A 21,376-nucleotide genomic window follows, 5' to 3' on the forward strand; every position below is an offset into this window, starting at 1 on the left:
AACTGTAAACACTTTCCAAAAAGGCCTAACTATTTTTGGATTCCTTGATAATTTCCCAGCCCACATTTGACTGCTGTTTTGTAACATCAACTGAAAAGCCATATGACAGTGTCATAAACAAATCCCTTATCAGAAGGCTACTAAATCAAACTCTATAATGTATTCAGTAAATTCATGTTGAAAATGTAATTTCCTTTCTTATATAAGTGGACATATGGGTGAAATAACCTCAGACACTGTTACAATGGTGTCATGCATAATATCAAATCTCCTTCCTATTCATGAGGCTACCAGTTTTTGAGCCAACTTTGTACCTTTTGTCCTCAGTGGCTTTTATGCTTACTGGTATTTAGCTTGCAAAACAAATGTTCAAGAGCCAAAGAATATATTTATTTTAATTATAATAGGAGTTTTGTTGTTGTCAGATAATTTCTCTCCAAGTCCAATACCACCATGTTTGGCACTAGAAGATATCATACATGAGCCAATCTGAGTTCTAGGTCAAACCCTATATCCTTTCTTACCAAACCAGTGTAGCCTGGCTCCTTCCAGAATAATCCCCAAAATGAAAACATCCACAGATATGCACATGCTTCATGAGCATCTGATCTCAGGAAAACAAAAGAAAGCATGAATGACTTTACCTATTCTTCCTTATTCTGATTAAAGGAAGACTATATACAATTTATCAGACTGCTACCTGGCAGTCTGTCTAACCTTATAATTCAGCAAGCCCAACTGTGCCTCTGTAGGCTGATCAAATCCCAGTAAAATAATTTATAACCTGTTTCTATATATCAAAAATGCTGCTACTTAAAAAATTATTCATATTCAATTTTGAAAACCTGAATTTAGTCTTCATCCATTAGGGCAAGATGCTTTTTATGACCACTACAGTTAATGCTAAAAATTACTGGATTGCAACCTACTGGCTCTTTTTTTAGCAAGTCATATAATTTACTACAACTTCTGGGGTTACATTTTCCACGATTGGTCTATCAAAATTTTGAGAAAATGGCTCGGCCAGTTTTGAGTGAGAAGAAAATGTGGATGGGGAAGGCAATGGGGTTTCTCTCCATCACATATGTAAAAAAAGTTATTGTGGCTTTTAAACAAAAAAACAAGAAGTTAACACTTGAAATCTGGAACTGAAATAGCCCTCTTTAAAGAGTAGTGCAAGATTTTTACTGGAGACAACTAGGCATTAACCAAGTTATGACCATCTGGGGGGAAAAAAATCACAAACCAAGTATATGCACAGGTTGGCTTTGTTTTTTGGTTGTTGTTTTGGGTTTTTTTGTTTTGGTTATTTCCACTGTGCTTCTTTGGGTGTGCACATGAAAGAACATGAAGCTGCATATGCACAGCTAAATTAAATTAGCAGTCTTTTCATCTATGTTGCTGAAGGTGACCATAAGAGACCAGTGTTCTTCTCTCAGTCTCTCGGGTGACGGGGGAAAAGGGGTTTGTAAGATGCCCATGATAGCACAGTGGTTTCAGCGTTGGCCTGCTAAACTGAGGATTGTGAGTTCAATCCTTGAGGGGGCCACTTACGGATCTGGGGTACTTGGTCCTGCTAGCGAAGGCAGGGCTCGATGATTCTCCCAGCTCTGTGAGATAGGTATATCTCCATATATTATCCATTCCTGCATGCATTGAGTGTAGGACTCCCACAGCCTAACAAAGACTTTTAGGAGGAAATCCCCCTCAAATGCATTTTATAAACTCAAACAACTGCACCCCAGGCTGCAGACCTCCTATGATGTGCAGGAAAGGTGCTCCTTCCTAGTGTCTGCCTCCTAAAATAATTGTGTGGGACATTCTGGTGTCACTCCAGAATATGGATTTCTCATGCCTTGTTTAAAATTATTTTACAAGTTACCAAACTACAACTACATAAATAGAACATTACACTTGAGCATTCAGGAGGTCAGAAAGTACCAAAAGGTATGGTTGTACAAACAACCATACATCTGTCCCCTTCTATGCATGCATTACAATACAGTCTTTATATGATCACATACCATTTCCCCAAATACGTCATATTATCTTCTGTGACCTAAGACAGATAGTACCACAAGGCTACACTTCAATGCCAGGTCTATGAAAATCATTTATGAGAAGTACACAGTAAACTGTACTTACATTACATATTACGTGCAACACTGAGTAATAGTGAAAATTTATTGGCATCTATAGGCTACCTATATTTGCAGCTAACTTTGTTGCATATTTAACAGCCTCATCTTCTGAATTGTGCCTTATAAAGGCTGTACAGCTGGTTGAACAGTGATGATAGTAGAAGTGCTGACTATATATATATAACATTTCTTGCTCATGTAAATAAAAAAAAATCTGTCGCTAAAAACCACTACTATGCCAATGAAGTAAAAGGAAAAAAAATATTCCAAGATGCCACAAGAATAGCTAACGTCACAGGAAGACATTGATGATGTAGTGCTTTCCTTAGAGCCAGGCTAAAAGGCTATGTTTCCGCAAGTGCATTTTGGATGCTGCTAAGCATTAGCTATAACAAAAAGCTCACATCAATCTGTGACATGATTCCTTTCTCCCATCCCAGGCCTACGTTTAATCTACTGTATGAATACATATGTTCACCTGTCTAAAGTATTACATCAAAGATTATACTCCAAAACTAAAGGCCTAGACATATCAAAATTGTGGGAGTTACCGTATATACTCGATCATAAGCCGGTTCGTTTATAAGCTGACCCCCCGAAGATGGATAAGTAAAAATGGAAAAATTTTATGACCCGTTCATAAGCTGACTCTATAATTCAGGGGTCAGCAAACTTTGGCTCCTGGGCCATCAGGAGAAGCCGCTGGCGGGCCGAGATGGTTTGTTTACCTCAAGCGTTCGCAGGCATGGAGGTAAACCTAAGTAAACAAAGTGTCCCAGCGCGCCAGCTGCTTACCCTGACGGGCCGGGACAGCAACTGGTGGGGAAATTTTTTTGTGGGGAGAAGCTGGGAGTCAGGGGAGTAACCCTTGTGACCACCCCCCACATGACCCCACCTCTAACCCAGGACCCCCACACTCTCCCCATCCCAGCCCTTCCCACCTTATCTGGGGAGAGCCAGGGGAGGATGTCTCTGGCCTGGCTGGAGCTGCTCCGGCAGGCTGGGCAGCGCGGCCACAGCCTGTTCAGGCAGGCCAGACCAGGTGGCGAGGCTGTAGCATGTTCCAGCGGGTTGGGCTGGGCGGCATGGCTGCAGATTGCTCCGGCAGGCCAGGCAGCGCAGCCACAGCCTGCTCTGGGGGGCAGGGCTGAGCGGCACGGCTGCAGCCTGCCAGCCCCAGAGCTGCAGCTGCTTCGGAGGCTGGGGGGTGAGCAGCATGGCCAGAAGCGGAGAGACTCTGGTCCCGCCTCTTCCCTTCTGGCTCTGCTGCCTCTCCTTGCCCCCTCTGTTGTGGGGAGGGGCTGTGTCCTACCTCTCCCTCTCTATACCCGTTCATAAGCCGACCTCCAGCTCTGGTGTTTCCCTTTTTTACTAAAAAAAAATCTGGCTTATGAACGAGTATATACGGGTGTGTGTGTGTGTGTGTGTGTATTTCAAATTAGTAAATATAACAACTCCCTGATGCATCTTCTTCACTCTACCCAACACATCCTGCAATTTTTTTCCATTAAGGGTGGGGAAAACCATGAGGGCAAGAGACAAATGCCACCTGACTACTACAAAAACTACTGAAGACTACGCCAATAAACAAATGAAAGACACAGAATTTGACCGCCAACATCACATATGGCAAAGTGCAATAGTCTACTTTGGTTTAGGAAGGCATTCCCTTTTTGTACCTTTTCTTGTTTTCATAAGTTTACTCGCCAGTACTCTCCTATTTTCAATGAAGCAGTACAAAATTGTATATATTTTCCAAAACTAAATCTTTTCTTTAGTAATTTTTGGCAAGCGTATGTAAAGCTCTAGCCAAGCACAAGACAGCTCTTGACCCCTTCTAATATGCCAACCAAGGGCTTTATTGATCATGGCACCTCTAGTTCATGGGTCAACTATCTACTGCCCATGCCTACATTTTACACTCCTGTTCTCTGACACACTCCAGGTAAGGTTGTAGGGAAGGGTACTTTCTGCACCAGTGCTAGGCAATTACTATATCGTTCCAATAATGTAAAGTAGTCATTATACCAGTAGTTATATGGTCGTCATACTACTTAATCCCTTTCAATGCTATCAATAAAATCATTACACCAGGCAACAGAACTAGAATCTACTGCTGTTAATCATGCCTTTAAAAAAAAAAATCTAAAATAGGCCTGTTTCTGCTTTATTCCTGATACAGTCCTGTTTCAATGATGACATAATCCTCAACCACACAGTAGCCCTTCAGCATGATCTGTCTTGAAAAGAAGGTAACAAGGTTTGACTCACTGTCTGATGAAGCATCAACAATTCAATTGCTACAGCTGAACATTCTATTCCAATTTAACTAAAGACAAAAAGAGAAGGAAACACCCATTTACTTCCTTCCAGTCCCACTTAGGGTAGCTTCCTTGAGGGAGCCAAGATGACTTCCTATTGTTTCTAACATCCACCAAGAGAGTTTAGAAAATAAAACAATTCTCTTTGCATTGAAGGCGCTAGGGCTGTGCTAGTATGGTTTCTTATGGATATTGTAGAAAAATAATATACAAACTATTTTACCACACAGCACTTTTCCCTCTTGCATCCTTAACCTCCTGAGCCAAACAGGTTTGTACCAAACTGCTACTTCCCCTCACCATGTCTCCTAGTTGCTCCTTCATCACCTCAAAATGAAGCACTTGGAAGCTCAGTGGTAACATAAGAAGTTATCAGAACTCTCACAGGAAAAATACTACTTAGCACTTCTTATAGGCTTAACCTTTTAAAAAGTGCTGTAACTAATTAACACATTAAACTATCTTCATGTGCAAGACACGCCAGCTTTCACAATCTCCATGCATTGGACAAGAATTTATGTGACATGTCTTTTCAAAAATCTCATCTGCCTGCGACACCAGATCATGAGCTTTTAACTAATTTCATAATGGACCTAAACCTGTGAGATATTGAGCACCCTCTGCTCCCTTTTATTTCAATAGGAGCTGAGAATGCTCAATACCTCAAAGAACTGGGCTCTTCATTTCCCTCAAAAAAATAATCATTTCTCTAGGCGTTCCAGCCACTAGCCATTAAGGCAAGAAAAGATGAGAAAAAGTTGCCAATAGCAATAAAATCCAATAATAGCAGCCACTTTATTCCTGTGCATGGAAAAAAAAATCAAGGTCTTTTACATTTCTTAAAACAGAACTTCACATTTACTAACACAGCCCATATATACCACTGGCGGCTGTTATTAACAAGCATATGTTCTGTGACGTTACAAAAAACATACCTATCCATTTTAGAGCCATGAAAAGATTAAAGCAATTTCTAACCTATTAAATTTTGCTTTGTGATACTTGTCAAGACTGTTATAGATCCAAGGTATTAAATAATATTCTAACAAAACTATTTCTTTAATACATTTTATATTTTTGGAGTTTCCCCCCTCCAAAGCCATGCATGGGCAAAGCATGAAAATCATGCATTTTAATAACTTTGGTTTTGAAAACTTAACCTTGGCTAAATTTAGCAAAGATTTCTTATTCAAAAGAACACAACAATCAAAGGACTACAAAGGTTGCATGATGTATTTTTTAGGCTGCTTTACAAAAACAAGATTTTGCATTTAAGATTTGTGTCTCTGCTGATCCTTGCAGTTTATTTCTTCAAACCCCATACTTTATCATTTTATTCAGTATTTAGTTAAAATTAAATATTTAAAATTGAAGTTGTTCTATGCTGCAAGCGCAGCTAAAATGAAAGTCCTCTCTGGCAGCAGTGACTAGATTTTAAATGCAGGTAGATCAATAAAAAGAAAGGAGCTCAAGCACAAGCTCCATGTGTGAGTGGAATGGTTTATAATAGCTTGCAAATGACTATGTGCTTGCTGTAACCAGCTGTTCTTAAATTATGAATATGCAACCAATTCATGTTAAAGCCAAATCCCACCACTATTTCTACAGAGAAATCCCAGTAGTTTTTGCTTGTTCTACATGTGAGCTCTGCTAAGGATACAAATAGCAGTAAGCTTCAGGACAAATAGGACCAAACTATTGGCATTTCATGCACTAGGTCCATTATCACAGCAGGGGATGTCAATCACTGGAACATTCCTATAACAGCTCAGGCAATATGACAATGATCTCCCAGAAAAAAAAAATCAAAATCTCTACTGCACACTCAAAGTCCCTCTGCCAACCTAATGCTTTTTTGCTTCAGCCAATCAGATTGTCAGCCCTGACCTAGAAGACTTGCATCAAGCTTCAAACATTTAAAAACATCAATCATAAAAACAAAGACAGGACATTGAATTATACAGTATTAACCTCCAGGGTTTGCATACAAAGACCTTAGATTTATTTATGTCCCAGCGCGTTAAGAGCTTCAGTACACCGTTCTTTACACCAAACCGGCTGCCAATTTGATGAACCTCTCTGCCCTCAGCAGGAGTGCAGCATCTTTGATTAATGAGTGCATGCTTGTGGAAAAGTGTAAGAACAGAAAACAGGGTTTAAAAAAACAAAAAACAAAAAAACACACAATTGTGTCGCGATGGACCAATGCAATTATTATCTTCAAGATGGATTTCTTTTACAGAGAAAGAATGAGACACTTTTAATACTGCGTATGTTCACTTAAAACTCACACTGCAGTTATTTTAATCTCTTAAAATACTTTATAAAATGAAAATGTTATCTTTCACAAAGCACATTCATCTACTGCAAAAACTGAAAATTCATCAGATCAACAAAGCCACTACTAAATAAGGTCACTACTTCTGACTGAATGTGTGCTTAAGAAAGTGCTTTAAATCATCAAAGCAGTAATTATTTTTTTAACATTTTTTTAAAACTTTTAAATTCCCATCTAACAGTCTAACAATTCAAAAGCTCAAACCAACTGAACTGGTGTATTTTTTCCTCTTTCTAAACATTAATATAAGTACAGTATTGATTTAAAAAGTTCCAAATCAAATCAGATACAAAATATAATTCCTTATATAATTTTAATAAAGGCACATTTTACAGAGAACATTCCATTTTTCCAATGTTTTAAAATGTTTTATTGTGACTTGCAACAAATTAGATAACAATAAGGACAGAAATAAGTTCTACCTATACAGACCCGGGGAAAAAAACCAGATATGTCTGTCTGATGGAGAGGTGACCACATTATTTTTGACCACCACTTCATTTTAGAAGAATTAGTTTAACTCCTTTTAGACCAAATACATTTTATTAAAAACACACCAAGAATTTGATCCTGCAAATGACAACAGGCATATTGCCTAGTAGTACTAAAAGCAGTCTCACAATGAAACTATTTACAATGGTAAGCACTACTGCACCTGATAGTATTTGCAGGATTGAGCCCAAGCATTCTGAAGGTGTCATCACCTTTTTTTCTGCATACGCCCATCACAGAGGTTAGAAACATCTTTACCTATGGCTCTAAACTACCAAGGTTTAACTCATTCAACTCCTTACCTACATCAAATGCAAAGATAGTCATATGGTCCCCTCCACATATAGGAAATCATAACACCTGAAGTGTGCAAGGAAGCAGGTGACAGTATGGGTTACACATTAAGAGACTAGAATCTCCTTTCTATGAAAATTGGAGGGACACTGTCAATTTCAGATCTAGAATTGTGGGGTGGAGGGGGATTAAGTGTTAGAAGTCGTTTCAGAAATGACATCTTCCTGGGAGTCCCCTGGCCAATTTCTAAGAGTTAAATACATACAAAACTGTTTTCTATTTTTAAAAAATATTTATTCTTTTTTCTATTCCTGTTTGAAAAAACCCCACACAAACAAAAGGATAAACTAACAAAAGTGCTGTCAAATGCACAAAATAAACAATCTGAATTCAAAAGAGAAAAAACATTCCTTCCTCTAATCTCTATTAATTGCAGCAACATTAGCGAAAACCTACAGACAGATGTGGGATTTTTACATTGATCAGAGTCAGGTGATCTTGGTTCTGTTCCCAACACTGCCATTGACTTGCTGTGTTGCCATGGGTAAGTCACTTCACTTCTCTGTACAGTATAGGGAAACTAGTAGTTAGCTACCTTTATGAAGCTCTAAAAAGCTCGGCTGAAATAAAAGCGCAACTACTACTGTTTGACGTACCATAGGATTATTTTTCTTATGCAGTGCTTTGGTGACTCATTTGTTGTTTCTGAATGTATAGCACAATTAGAAAACGTATACCTTTTTTAAGTTGATCTTATTAATATAATACTATTGTTTCCATTACTCATCCCTAAAGAGTAAACATAAAAGAACTCCAAACCCCTGAGTATGTACTCACTTAGATAATGACACTAAAGCAGTGCTTCCATTATAACTACAACTACAACAGCATTAACAACAGAACAGATCATATGTAAGGAAAAAATATTGGTGCAACTGAAACTTTACAAAAACAGAAACATCATTGCTGCTTATCTTAATGTTTCTTACTCACTTGGGCTTTTTTGGCACAGATTGAGGGGGACATAGGTACAGAAGACATTTAAAACTATTTTAGCATTCCGTATTTTCCTCCATACATTTCTTTAAAGCATACAATTTACCCGTTACATTGTTTTGTCAGTGTTCAACCAGACTGTTCCAGTCTACACAATTCTGAAATACACTGTTGTCTCTCTTCTCATTAAAATTTGTCAGTGTTTCTCTTGACTGCTCTTTAGAAGCATTTAAAAAAGGACACAGACTAGTTGATAAAATTATTTTAATATCATCGACCAAAACAAACAATAGTAGAGGACAAGGAAATTTGAAGGGGTTACCTTAAATTTGGGGGGAAAACCCTGATGGCCTTAGGCAAGTCATTCCCATCAATGGCCAACGCACCTGAGTGAAGCAAGCACTATTTGGCCCTTCATCTGGTCTCTGTTATAAAAACCATCTTCCATTTTTTTTCCCTTTAAAAAAATTGATCGTACTATACTATTACCTTTTAAAGCTGAAATCTCTATTCAAATCAATTGAAGGATATGGCCCTACATTTATATTTTTAAAAAGGGGAAAAAATAAAACCTGGTTTTGAAGATTTTTAAATATAAATTACTAAAGGGAAATTAAAAACCCTCCAAAGGAATCTAGTATACTAAGAATAAATCTTGGTGAAATAATTTCAATTCTGGGGCAGCACTATCTTAGTTTCTTTGTAGTAAGATGCATTTCTAGTTGATCTAGACTTGGCAAAACAACTTGGATCTTCAGTGCTGAATATGCCATAATAAGAATACTGTGAATCTAAAAGCAATCAAGCACTAAACACATTCTTTCATTAATTCAGAGGGATCAGACAGAAAGCATGAACTTTCTTGCAACTGTGATATTCCACATCTTGTGTAGGAACACAAAAGTAGCAACAAAGACATTAACAATTGCAGTTCAAGCTGGGAGTGACTGTTCTGTTTCAATTCAATGACACCACTAATGGCTTCTTAGCAGCTCCATGAAATCAACCAGCTGTCAAGTCGATGCATCAGAAGGAACAGTTACGCACTCCCATAAGAAAAAGCAACACATCAGGATGTTTGGCAAAACATCTGCTCCTTTACACTTCAATTCTATAATAAACATGCAAACAAAGAAATAAGGGGAAAAAAGACAATAGAAACTTAAAATTCTAAATATTTCATTTGTTTCTTATTTGTATTTTAAATAATTTTCTTGCAAAAAAAAATCAGTCATGGAGCATCTTATCTACAAAGTTAGTATTAATGCTTAATATATTTACAATACTCAACCAGTGTTTACTCCCTGTGTAATACAAAAAAATATTGTTCTTGTTTCTGTTAAGCAGTATCCAAGCATCTTACCAGGAAGGGAAAATAAAAAACCACTTATTTCCCCAAAAATTACACAACATATTTAGTAAATTTTATCATAAAACAGTGTTCCAAACTAATTTTACCATATGAACTACGACCCTTAACATAAGTTTTCAAATAAATCTTATTTTGTTGAAACAGGCAAGTGAAAGTAACTCAATACTAGAATTATTTAAATAAATTCATAAGATGAGAATTTAGTGTGGCAATTCTACTGTTTATTATGTCAATACATAGTACTCTCAGAAAGCTTATTTACATGATTCTTTCAAAATAGCAGTAAGTCAATAATAGGAAGAAACTATTAGCTACTCCTCCAAAGATGATTTTTTTCTTCTAAGACATCATTAAAATACCACAAAAATATATTCACATATAAATTTATCAATGTTTGATTTTATATGCTATAGTTTTTAAAGAATCAGTAAGCTAAAAAAAAAAAAAAAAGCTTCCGGTTTGCCAAATTGGACTTAAAATAACTTGAACACCAAAGATATCTCTCCTAAATACTGAAGGTTCCTAACTTCTCAATATATCCAATACAGAAAATTGTTTCAACTACAATTTTCTTTATGCTGTCTGGCTTATTGATTATGCAGCATTGTATCAAAAATGTGTAGTTTACAATAGGTGCGAGAGACATCAAATATACTTAACTACCATTTTCTTAAACTGCTTTATCCTCTGTTGCTCACCATTTATAATCTGCCAAATCTTCTAGGCCTTTGTTGCATGTATAATTTAGAACCATCTGTTCTATGGGCTTTTAACTATTTAAACATTTTCATCTACCTACAATTCACATAACTGGCAGACATTCAATTAATCGAGGTTTTCTAAAGCATTTTTTAAAAGAACATAGTAAGATAAATATCTGACTTTTGTTAACAAAAAAGCATACTTCCTATACAACCATAAAGACATGTTTAATGTATCATTCAATTCTGAGTATGTGAGAAAAAAAGAAATCTCTTGATGTACTAAGCCCTGTTCCTATTAGTTTCTAAGTTAATTGTAACCAATGTTTTTCCCAATCCTGAAGACAAAGGGAATGCAAATTAAATACAGACAGTTTCATGTTCTTGTTAGTGTGAATATAAATATGCAGAAAGTAAAATCAATGTAGGAAACAGAATGGAAAATTAGAATTCTATTTAAAGAACCTATTATTTATGAAGTGTTCCCTGTTTCATTAAGTTTTGCCATGTGACCAGGAGAACTTTTATTAGATGAAAAGACTATCATTGACAAATAAATTGAAGGAACACTGTATTTTACTGTTTTCCTTTTCACAGTGGCTGATAGAAGAGTTTATAACCAGAGGTAAAGTAATTCAGAATTGTGGCTGTTTTTTTTTTTTATTTAGCATACTAACTACATTCTGCCAACTGCAGAATACAGCATCTGGAACATAATCCAAAATACATAATGGCTACAGGTACTTTCCAAAAGAACTGTTTTAACAGTATCATATGTATGCAATAAACTGTTTATAATCTATCATTTTTAAAAAATAACTAAATTTCCCTAACCCACTTCACCTTCAGCTCTACACTCCTTCAGAGAAAATTCTGGACCAAGTTGTCTCATGTAAATTCACGAAATAACTATTTGCTGTAAATACAAATAATGCTAACACACAAATGAAATAATATTTCATATGACAACTTTGGATTTTTTAAATAAAGAGTTAAATATATATTTATATTTGAAATAGTACAAGGCCAGAACATAAAAATTAGAGTAATTCAAAAGAATATCTATTTCTCCACCTGTTACAAAAATACCAGAAAAGGAGTGCATAGTTTTAAAAATTATATGCATTCTAGCAGGATAAACTACACATCTCTCACTTTAAAGTGCAGCTTACAACACGTTAGATCAGAAATCCCAAGGGGGAAAAACACACACTTGGAAAATTTCCCCTTAAACTTTACATGACGTCACTGTCTGTCCCTGTTACATTTCCTAAACTTTGAGCCTTATCCAGCAGGACTTTCAGGATTTCCACCCACTCAACCACCCCTAAAAGAGAGACAGACAGACTTGGGAATAAAAATTTGCCCAAGATGGCGAAAGCCTTGTTGTTTAGAGGGCAGAAAAATGGAGGATATTGTAATATACACAAAGGGATAAATTTCAACAACTCGGCCAAGGGCTGCAGCTGCTTCTCTCTCTTTATAAGGAAGCAACACACACAAAAGATAAAGGGCGAGAGAAAGAGAAGAAAGCAGCAAAGCTCTCAGCACAGGCAGACTCCCTGGTCTCTCCCAAGCCCACTCCACTCGCCCGCCGCCCTTTTCAACGCCCAAAGCGGAGTTTGGAGCAACTCTACAATGCCACATTTTGAAATAAAAGGATATAAAAGACTCCGGGGGGGGGGGGGAGGCCAAGCGGGAGGGGGGAGTTTGCCGCTGCTCAGCGGGAGACAGAGCCGCTGCTGTCTTGAGCCGGGCGGGCTCCTCTTACCTTGTGCACACTCCGAGCTCCCGGGGGCCCCCTCGCTGCACGCTGCGAACCCCACTGGGCACCGGCAGGGGAGGCAGCGGGGAAGGAGTTGCCCCTGCGGCTGCAGCTGGCTGACATGCCCAAAGCGGCGGCAGCCGGAGCGAGCCGGGAGCGCAGAGACACAAAGGGGCGCTCCCAGCCCAGGCGGCGGCGGAGCAGCCCCGGCCCCCGCAGGCAGCGGCGGAGCCGGGCAACCCGGCCCAGGGACACCCACTGGAAGCCATGAATAAAGTTTAAACTCGCTCGGGACCGGGACCCTGACCTCGACCCCCCCCCCTTCCCGGGACTCGCACTGTAACAGCCTCTCTCCTCCCCACCCCCAAACCCGAGTGGACAAGGTCAGCCCCTTTCCGATGGGACACACAACCCCAAAGGCACAACCAACCCACCGCAACAAAGGGATGATACAAACCAGCGGCTGCAGAACACCGACACCTCAACTCCGGCAGCAGCTTTGCCCATCCGAGCACGATCTCCCCGTCCCTCCTTCCTTGTCCTGAAATCTAGCAAACATTTCACATTTCCACCTTAACAGAAAATCCCTCCCTCCCATCCGGGGAGAGCAGGCAGAGAGGTTTTAACTCACCTTTCTAGTTTGGAAGCGATCTCCCCTTTCTCGGGTTGCTGGAGGTTAGGATGGGTGTGTGTGTGTCAGGAACGTTTCCCTGTCCAACACCCTCAAGAAGGGTGTAAAGAAACACTAAGGAGGGGTGGGGAAATTTGGGAGAGTGTAACCCTCTCTGCGTGTATCTCTTTCTCTGTCTGTCTCTCGCTGTCTCTCCCTGGTTAGTTCCTTACAGCGGGAGCAGATTGAAGCAGATTCTCTTCTCAAGGTTTATTCAGCTTCACTTCCAGGCGAAGCCTTCATGAACCAAAAGTGACGTCAACCAACAAGGCTCTTCTCTCTCCAACAATGAAAGTTGCTGTTAACAAGGGAGAAAAGAGAGAGAATTGTTTATCTCATTTCAGCCCCAGTAATAAATGACCTATCAGCAACGAAAAGGAGCAAGGAAAAGAGTGCATTTCTGTTTCCCAAGTGCACACACTCTCTCTCGCACACACACACACTGTCCAGTATTCCCCGGACTAGGAAAAGTTATCGAAAAGTTTAGGTCTTATAAAAGGGAAAAAATAATAAATCCACATTTGGTGATTATTAAATAACTAATGAACAGATTGGGAGGGAAATGCATTAGTCCTTCATAGCTGTCTAATGTTGTTCTTAAATTTATGTTCAGGTTAAAGATAAATTAGATGCATTTTAATCATTACAAGAATGATTTTAGGGGGAGCAAATGATGACCTGCTACAAAAAAAAACAACCATCACAAAATCTGACACTTTTTGAACCAGCCAAGTACATCAGGAAGTCATGCTGGATGTAATGTACAAGTCTTATGATGATGTGACAGAAACAAAGTGAAATCCAAACAAATCCAAGTAAAACAGACAAACAGGATCAGAAACTGTAAGGTGTTTTAACGTGGGGGTGTTAAAATAGTTCAACTGTTACTATGGATATTTTTAAAAATACTTTCCAGAATGTCTATAAAATATGAGCATTTTATTTTGACTACTGGAGACTCTGGTTGGCTAAAACAATTGAATTAATAGGTTATTTTGTGAAAGAAGAGCAAAAACTGGCCCCTCCCTACTCTAACCCGTTAAATTATACACGTGGTTTCTCTCTCCCTCTTTTTTTTTTTTTTTTTTTTTGGCAAATAGTCAAGCTAGGCCAGGTTTAAAGTACACTAAAAACCAAAGCACTGCTCCGTATGAACTATAAAAATAAAGATTTAAAGCTATATTAAAATATAATCAAGAACATACTTCAATAAATGTAAAGTTATTTCATTATGTATCTTACAAAACATTTTCTTGCATTCTGAAAATGTAATATTTAACTTGATCACCTTATTTAGCACTATATAGAATTTAAACATTTATTTTAAAACTACAGCTAAACAAAGCTGATCTCAACATAAAATAATATGTATATTTAGAGAGATGCCATTGTTTTGTGTTTCCCCTTCAGCCACTGGCTGTGATTTTAATTGTGCTGGAGGATCTTCATTAGTATTAACACATGGGGAGATTTCACAAAGCTGCTTCATTAGGAAAAAAAAAAAAAAAAAAAAAAAAGCTTGGCAGACTAGGTCTTTTTGCATGCAATGAGAATGTCAGCCTTACCTCGGTCATTTGTAACATAATAAGTGCAAGCACAGTGATTGCAATGCAGGAACACTGGGGGAAGGGCAAAAATACTGCCTGTCTAACAGGAATATGTGAAAAGAAAGCTCCTCATTACACAGTAAAATGTATGCTAAAAATTAGTGAAGATGATGTCTCAAGAGACTGATGCTAAATAAATTAATGTGCTGATATGTTTTTAATTATTATTTTTGTACTAGTTTATTTCATTCACCGGATTCACATCCAGCAGCAAAGCTTTGCTAGCATTTATTGATTTTTTCACTGCCACATTCCCGGAATACAGATTTTAATCATTTCACTACACCACATTCAGTAATTTCATTAAAAACTGGAACCTTCCATCCCCAGAAAAGCATTTAATTTCAATGACACACAATTTCTCTTAGCAGCAAACTGTCTCAACAGTAAAAGCTGGCCTAAGGTTCAAATGCATAATTTAATCCTGAGTTCTCCATGCTCTGCATTCCTTTGAAGCTATAATTTGACTAACTACCTAATAACTGTAATAAGGACAATGATTTCCTTATAATATGTTATTAACCCATATTTAATTAACTCAGAGGCCAAGATCTGTACATGTTTGATTGGGTCAGTACTTCTCTAACTCAAAATTTACAAATAATGTTCTTGTAGAAAAATGTGGGATAAGAGTATAAGTATGGAAATAATAAAGTAGATATTTTTCTCAGAATGTTATGCATCAAAAGCTCATACATTTTCTAACACAACAGTATTGTGCTCAAGAGATAGTAGGATTTTAAAATACGTGGACAAACAATGGATTTAGATAATTCACTATACAATGCATTGGCTGTTATGCAGATATATTAAATATCTCTGCCATTAATATTTGAAAGAAATCCTAATATTAATTATTACTAGCACTATTGTAAAGAACAGACAATTTTTTAAAATAGTTAGTAAGCCAAACCAACCCATGTTCTCAAGATAAATAACAAAGTTACTGTTATATAATCTATTTAGTTTTCTATAGTGCCCATCATCACTATAGAATTGAAGCACTTAAAATACAAAATCAAAATAAAGTTTAGAGAAGTAGTCTAATTTAAGCCACTAGGAATGCATTTTGTTGTTGAAAATTTAAACACTACACTTCTCACTGGAAAGCTAAATATTGATTTTGGCTTCATTTGGCAATTGAAAATATTATTGAATTTGTAGATAGCACTTTGTATTCTACAGTAAAATGTGTTTAATAAAGAAACGATGACTCTGGCACCTGATTGTAAGAATAGCGACAAACAAACCAGTTTTACTAGTGCAAACTTAACAAGGTTCATAAATGTATTAAAAATTCTTTTGTTTTAATATGCTTATTCAACAGAAGCTGTTGTTACAGGATCCTATTGATGCATTTAAAGTGATTAACTATTACATCAAAAAGGTTCACAGCTTCAAATTTTGGCTGGCTTCTCTTAGGCAGTATTAAAGTTGTAGTCCTTGATAAAAAATATGCAAATTAAAACTGCAGCATGTATACAATAAAAATAGGACTCTTGTTTCTTCGTATGTTTGAGTAATTAATTTAAAAAATGCAGGACCCTGGACACTCTAGGTTTCCAATGTAAGTGCTCTTTAAATAAAACCAGCACAACATCTCACCCTTTGCCTCTTCTACTCATTATTTTGATCATAAAGAATTCATTAGATGGTTCCACCCCCAAATTTAGGCAATATTCAGAAGTGTCACAAACTGCATGGAAGACGACCTGGGTAAAAAAAGCAATAGAGCAAAGTAAGACGCCAGGCCTGTGAACACTTACACACATGTACTTTACACATGTGAGTAATCCTATTGAAGTTAATAGGTCTATTAACATGCTTAAAGTTAAGTGCATGGATAAATATTTGAAGGATGAGAGTTATACACTTCAGTAGGGGCTACTCACATGAGTAGACTTATAACCATACTTAAGCATCTGCTGGATTGGGACTTCAGGCCTTGATCCTACAATGAACTCTGCATGGGCAGACCCTTGTGTCCCCATAGAGCTGCACTAAACTCAATGGTTTCAATGGGACTCTGTGTCGGTGTAATGGTCTGTCCACACAGAATTTATTACATAGGTCAGGGTCTAATATTGTACATTTTTAATAGCAGTTGGCCTACTTGTAATGTTAACAGTGGTGTTTGCAAAGCACATATGTTTATTACCATAAAGAGAGAGTCAAATATATTTGAGACACAAGAAACAATAAACTTTCAGCAGGATTGATATTATTGTTCATGCCACTGATAAGGGATAGACGCATAAGGATGGAGGTTGATTTAATAAAAAACTAAATATTTCATTCAATTATGATGTGCAGTCTATGCTTTAAAACATCATGTTTAAAAGTAATAGCACAGTAGAAACCAGTTAAAAGCATAACCTTCCTGCTCAGAAAATTTACTCTGGGTTTAAGAGGTTTATTCTTATCATAGATACTTGTTGGCAGAGCACAGCTTATGCTATCACTCTCTAAGGGCTATTTATACAGTTTAATGTGTCTAAAGTACTACTGGCTTTATGCTGTTACACCCCTATTTTATGATGTCATCCTAGAGTAGTCAGATGAATGAAGATCTACTTCATCCCACTATAATCAAAAAGTTTAGAAGAACACAGAGCCAGGGAATTTTTTAAAAATACAATTCAATTTATATATGGTATAAAACAACTTTAATGGCTTTGCAGCTGGACTAATCTGTTGATCATTATTTGTGAGTTGCTTGCTTTGAGGAATTCTGATTTCACTGACAGGGTTCAATCTGTTGTAGACTCTCTTCTGAAGCAAGTGATGTAGGAGCACAGAGGGTAAGAGAATCCCAGATGAATGGCCCTAATAGCTTATGGGTATCCTGAGCTGCCATGTGGAAGGATAGGACCAAGTGCCAAGACAGGAATCCCCAAAGAATCAGAAGGGATCTGGACTGAAACATCATGTATAGGGTCAAAGCCTAGAAAGATTGCCCCCAAAAATGATATCTGCAGTGTCCTAGATTACTGGGAGCCTCATGAATTAACACACTAATGGTATGTTTAAACTTCCAGCCCAGGTAGACATATTCTTGATAGCTTGGCTTGAGCTGGCATGCTAAAAATAGCACTGTGGATATTTAAGACTCCAGGGGAGACCCAGACTAGCCACCTGAGCTCAGATCCAGTGGGAGAGTGGACTTGAGAGATCAGGCTACCACCCCGACCAACAATATCCATGTGGCTATTTTTAGTGCTTTAACTCAAGCTGAATTAGCAGAGTCTGTCTATTGGCACTGGGAGGCTCACTCTCAGATGCAGTATAGACATACCCTGAATGGCTTCACCATAACTTGCAATGAATAAGACTATGGTGATGGGTGCAGTTCTCAGCTGTGCTGAGATCATGAACATGACTGAGTAGGGAAGGGAGACAAAAGGTAGCTGTAAATCATATTTATGCTTCTCTGATCCTGGTCTGGCTGGGCAACCATGCCAACTCCTACTGTAAAACAGAGCAGCTCCTCCAAGCATTCTGCCAGCCATGTTACAGCGGAACGCATTGTGCTCCAGCCTTGCATTCTTGCCCTCCCCCTCCATCACAATTCCTCTCCCATCTTGAAACTCTGACATGACTGGGAGTTGGGGGGTCAGAAAGGGTTGGCATAAAATCCACCATGCCAGCTTCACTCTAGCCCACAATTCCACCATACTGAAAGAATCCTCATCAGACCCTTTAGGGCTCAGTTAAGGTCCCTTTGCACTGATCTAGCAATACAAAAGGACCTTAGCAGGGGCAAGGACCTGGCCCTAAGACCAGTATAGTATTACAATAACTAGCAGGTGTACTGTGTATTAATCAGCACTACACCAAACAAGCAGTAGTTAACCCCCACCTCCCACAAGTTCTGTTTCAGGTTGCTCTAGGAAACCTGGATGGATTCTTTGGGATGGTCTCTTTCTCAGCTGTTCCAGTATTCTTATCAGTAATGTGAAGATGATATCTCTGGGGCATTGAAGAGGCTACAACCACAGGACCAAACTACTTTCTACTACAAGTAACTCTGTGGAATAGCACAACAGAGACTTTTCTCGCTGTCAGCGCATGCATGCAGGCACACACACACACAAAACTTTAGTACAATTTTTATCATGAATATTTATTTTTTATTAAGCTCTTTCTGCTCCTTATTTGTTTTTTAAAAAGTCTATGTATATACTGTAATATATATAAAATGGTTTTGTGTGTCAGTACTATTGCTCTTCCAAAAATAAAATAAATAAATAAGAGCAGAAAAAACCAATCCTTTTACCAAACAATAAATATTAAAATAGGCCTGTGATGGGGTCTAGCAGGCCTTCTCTGCCTCCTGCTCGAGGCATCAGTGACCTGACACTCCCCAAGGAAAATCCACTGACACTGGGCAACCAACAAGTCAATTCTCCAGAGGCCTAAAAGGTCCAGGAGGAAATAGTGACCAAACAAGAATGATAAAGCCAGGTAAGATATCTTGCCTGCTTTTTTCTATAGTCTCAGGCAGAGCTGGGTAAGCCTGGGACAGAGGAGGAGCACCTCAGGAATAACTGAGAACCCAGGTGCAGGTCAGGGCCTTCCCCTAAGTGCTGCAACTAATTGCTAGCATTTGAAGGGGTTTTTTTCCCCCTCTTGCATAAAAGTGAAGACAGCTGAATCCTGAGCTGCTGGTTTGTTAGTTGTGCAGAGACTGATGCCAAGCTAATGTCAAAGGGTGTCCTGGGTGTCTCCAGGCAGTCAAACCATGCGGACTAAAGTGGGAGCACCTGCAGAACCACCTGTAGCCCTGAAAGGGGCACTACAGAGTAGCACTGCCTCTCGCAACTTGTTTCCAACAGTGGAATTGACTCCCCCTTTTTCCGTAAGGTTGGGGGAGGTGTACCATGGATGAGATCATACAACAACTAACTCAGCAGCAGCAGCAGATCCAGGCAGAGGCCCAGTAGCTTTTCCTGGAAGGGCAGCAGGAGGCTTGGAGAGCCACCCAGCAGCAGCAAGCTGTGTTCTTCAAGCTATGGTTTCAGGCAGTGATGCTTGAGCAGGTCACTCGGAAGTGACTTCTTAGGCAACAAGTATAGTCCTTTCCAAATTGGGACCCGCTTATGACCCTGAGATATATCTTGATACATTTGCATGGGTATCGCATGCTGCTCAGTGGGTGAAAACCATCTGGGTCACATGACTAGCTCTTTTTCTGACTGCAAAAGCCCATGTTGTCTGCCAGGCCTTAGATGATGAAGCTGCAAAGGATTAGGTACCCGGAAAGCCCTCTTCCTTGACCAACTAGAGGTATCACCTAAGCATACTAGCACCAATTCTGGATAGGACATTTCCCACTGGGGGCATGACCTCAGGCTGTGGCATCGCAGCTAAGGGACTGGGGCACTCACTGGCTGCAACTGGCATCCTATTGTCCAGTCAAGATTCTGGGGTCGGTGATACTCTAACAGTACCTAGATATTTTGCTGACCGCCATTCAAACCTGGCTATGCCCACAGAACCCCAGCATGTTGACAGATACTGTTAAACTCACTGAGAATTTTATGGCATGTTGGTTGAACGGCCTGGATCTGGTGAATCCCAGCCCCTATCTCCTGAGGAGTCAACTCAGGGTACCAGAAAATAGCTGTCTCCCTGAGAAATCCCAGAATGAGGGGTACCCCCTCAGTGGAACTCCAACGTTGCCTTGCAACACCACCTCAAGAACCATCAGAGAGATAGCGTATGGAGTCCCACCCAGGAGCAGGCCAAGGAGCCTCCCCTAACTGGCCAGTCATTTGATTCCCGCTGTGGGAAGCCGGGACATGTCAGCTGCTCATGCCCCCTCATGGGTTGTGACTTCATGGAGTGTGGCTTTGTAGAAATGCTGTTGCCAGGAATTTGTAGCTCCAGTCGCACTCAGGAGGGAAAGGGGGCGAATGGTGACAGGACTAATAGATTCCCAGTGCTCCCAGATTCTATTCCAGGAGAACCTGCTGGATCTGGAAGAGTTGTGACAGGATGAGCCAGTGCACGTGATGTGTGTCCATGGGTACATTCATACCTATTCCATGACCTGGGTGCATTTGAACATTTTGATTTGGGATAACTTTTAACTTGCCATGGGAAGTAATTATCGGAAAGGACTGCCAACACTTCTCACTGCTACCGCATGGTTTGGAGAACCCAGATGTGATCCCAGTCTGATTGTCTGACATCTTTCCAATTGCTGTATCTGACTTTTGGGATGGCCCATCACCACCCAGGAAGACTCAAAACAGCAACAACTAGCCAGGAAGGCTTGGTTGTGAATAGTCTTGGCAATTCAACAGAATTAGCTCGGGACAGCCCTCTTCCCAGCACTGACTCAACTGGCAAGGATTTGGTTCAGGAACAGTGAGGAGAAGACATCCTTAGAGGGGTATACACTTGGCTTGTGGTGGTTAATGGAACCAGCGTGCAGAAGGCTCAGGCCTCCCAATTTCGCCACTTTGAACTACAAAATTATACACTTTTACCATGTGGAGAACTCTTGGACAGATGAGATACATCACCAGCTCCTGGTGCCCTAAAGCATTTTAAAAGAAGTATTACAACTAGCACACCCCATCCCCTTTGCTGGTCACTTTGGCAGAGATAAAACCCTAGAAAGGATGCTAGCCAGATTCTTTTGGCCATGGGTCCACAAGAAAGTGGTGAACTC

General features: G+C 39.2%; 1 protein-coding gene across 1 annotated transcript in view; it reads right to left on the bottom strand.

Moving 5' to 3' along the window:
• The window catches only part of BAZ2B (bromodomain adjacent to zinc finger domain 2B), a 334,995-nt gene that overhangs the window by 262,264 nt on the left and 51,355 nt on the right, over window positions 1-21,376 (bottom strand). The window contains exon 3 of the mRNA XM_044978298.1: window positions 13,052-13,388. The gene's annotated coding sequence lies outside the window, so the exon portion shown is untranslated. The remainder of the gene's footprint in view (window positions 1-13,051; window positions 13,389-21,376) is intronic.

Source organism: Mauremys mutica, chromosome 10, assembly GCF_020497125.1.
Source record: "Mauremys mutica isolate MM-2020 ecotype Southern chromosome 10, ASM2049712v1, whole genome shotgun sequence".
Taxonomy (NCBI): domain Eukaryota; kingdom Metazoa; phylum Chordata; order Testudines; family Geoemydidae; genus Mauremys; species Mauremys mutica.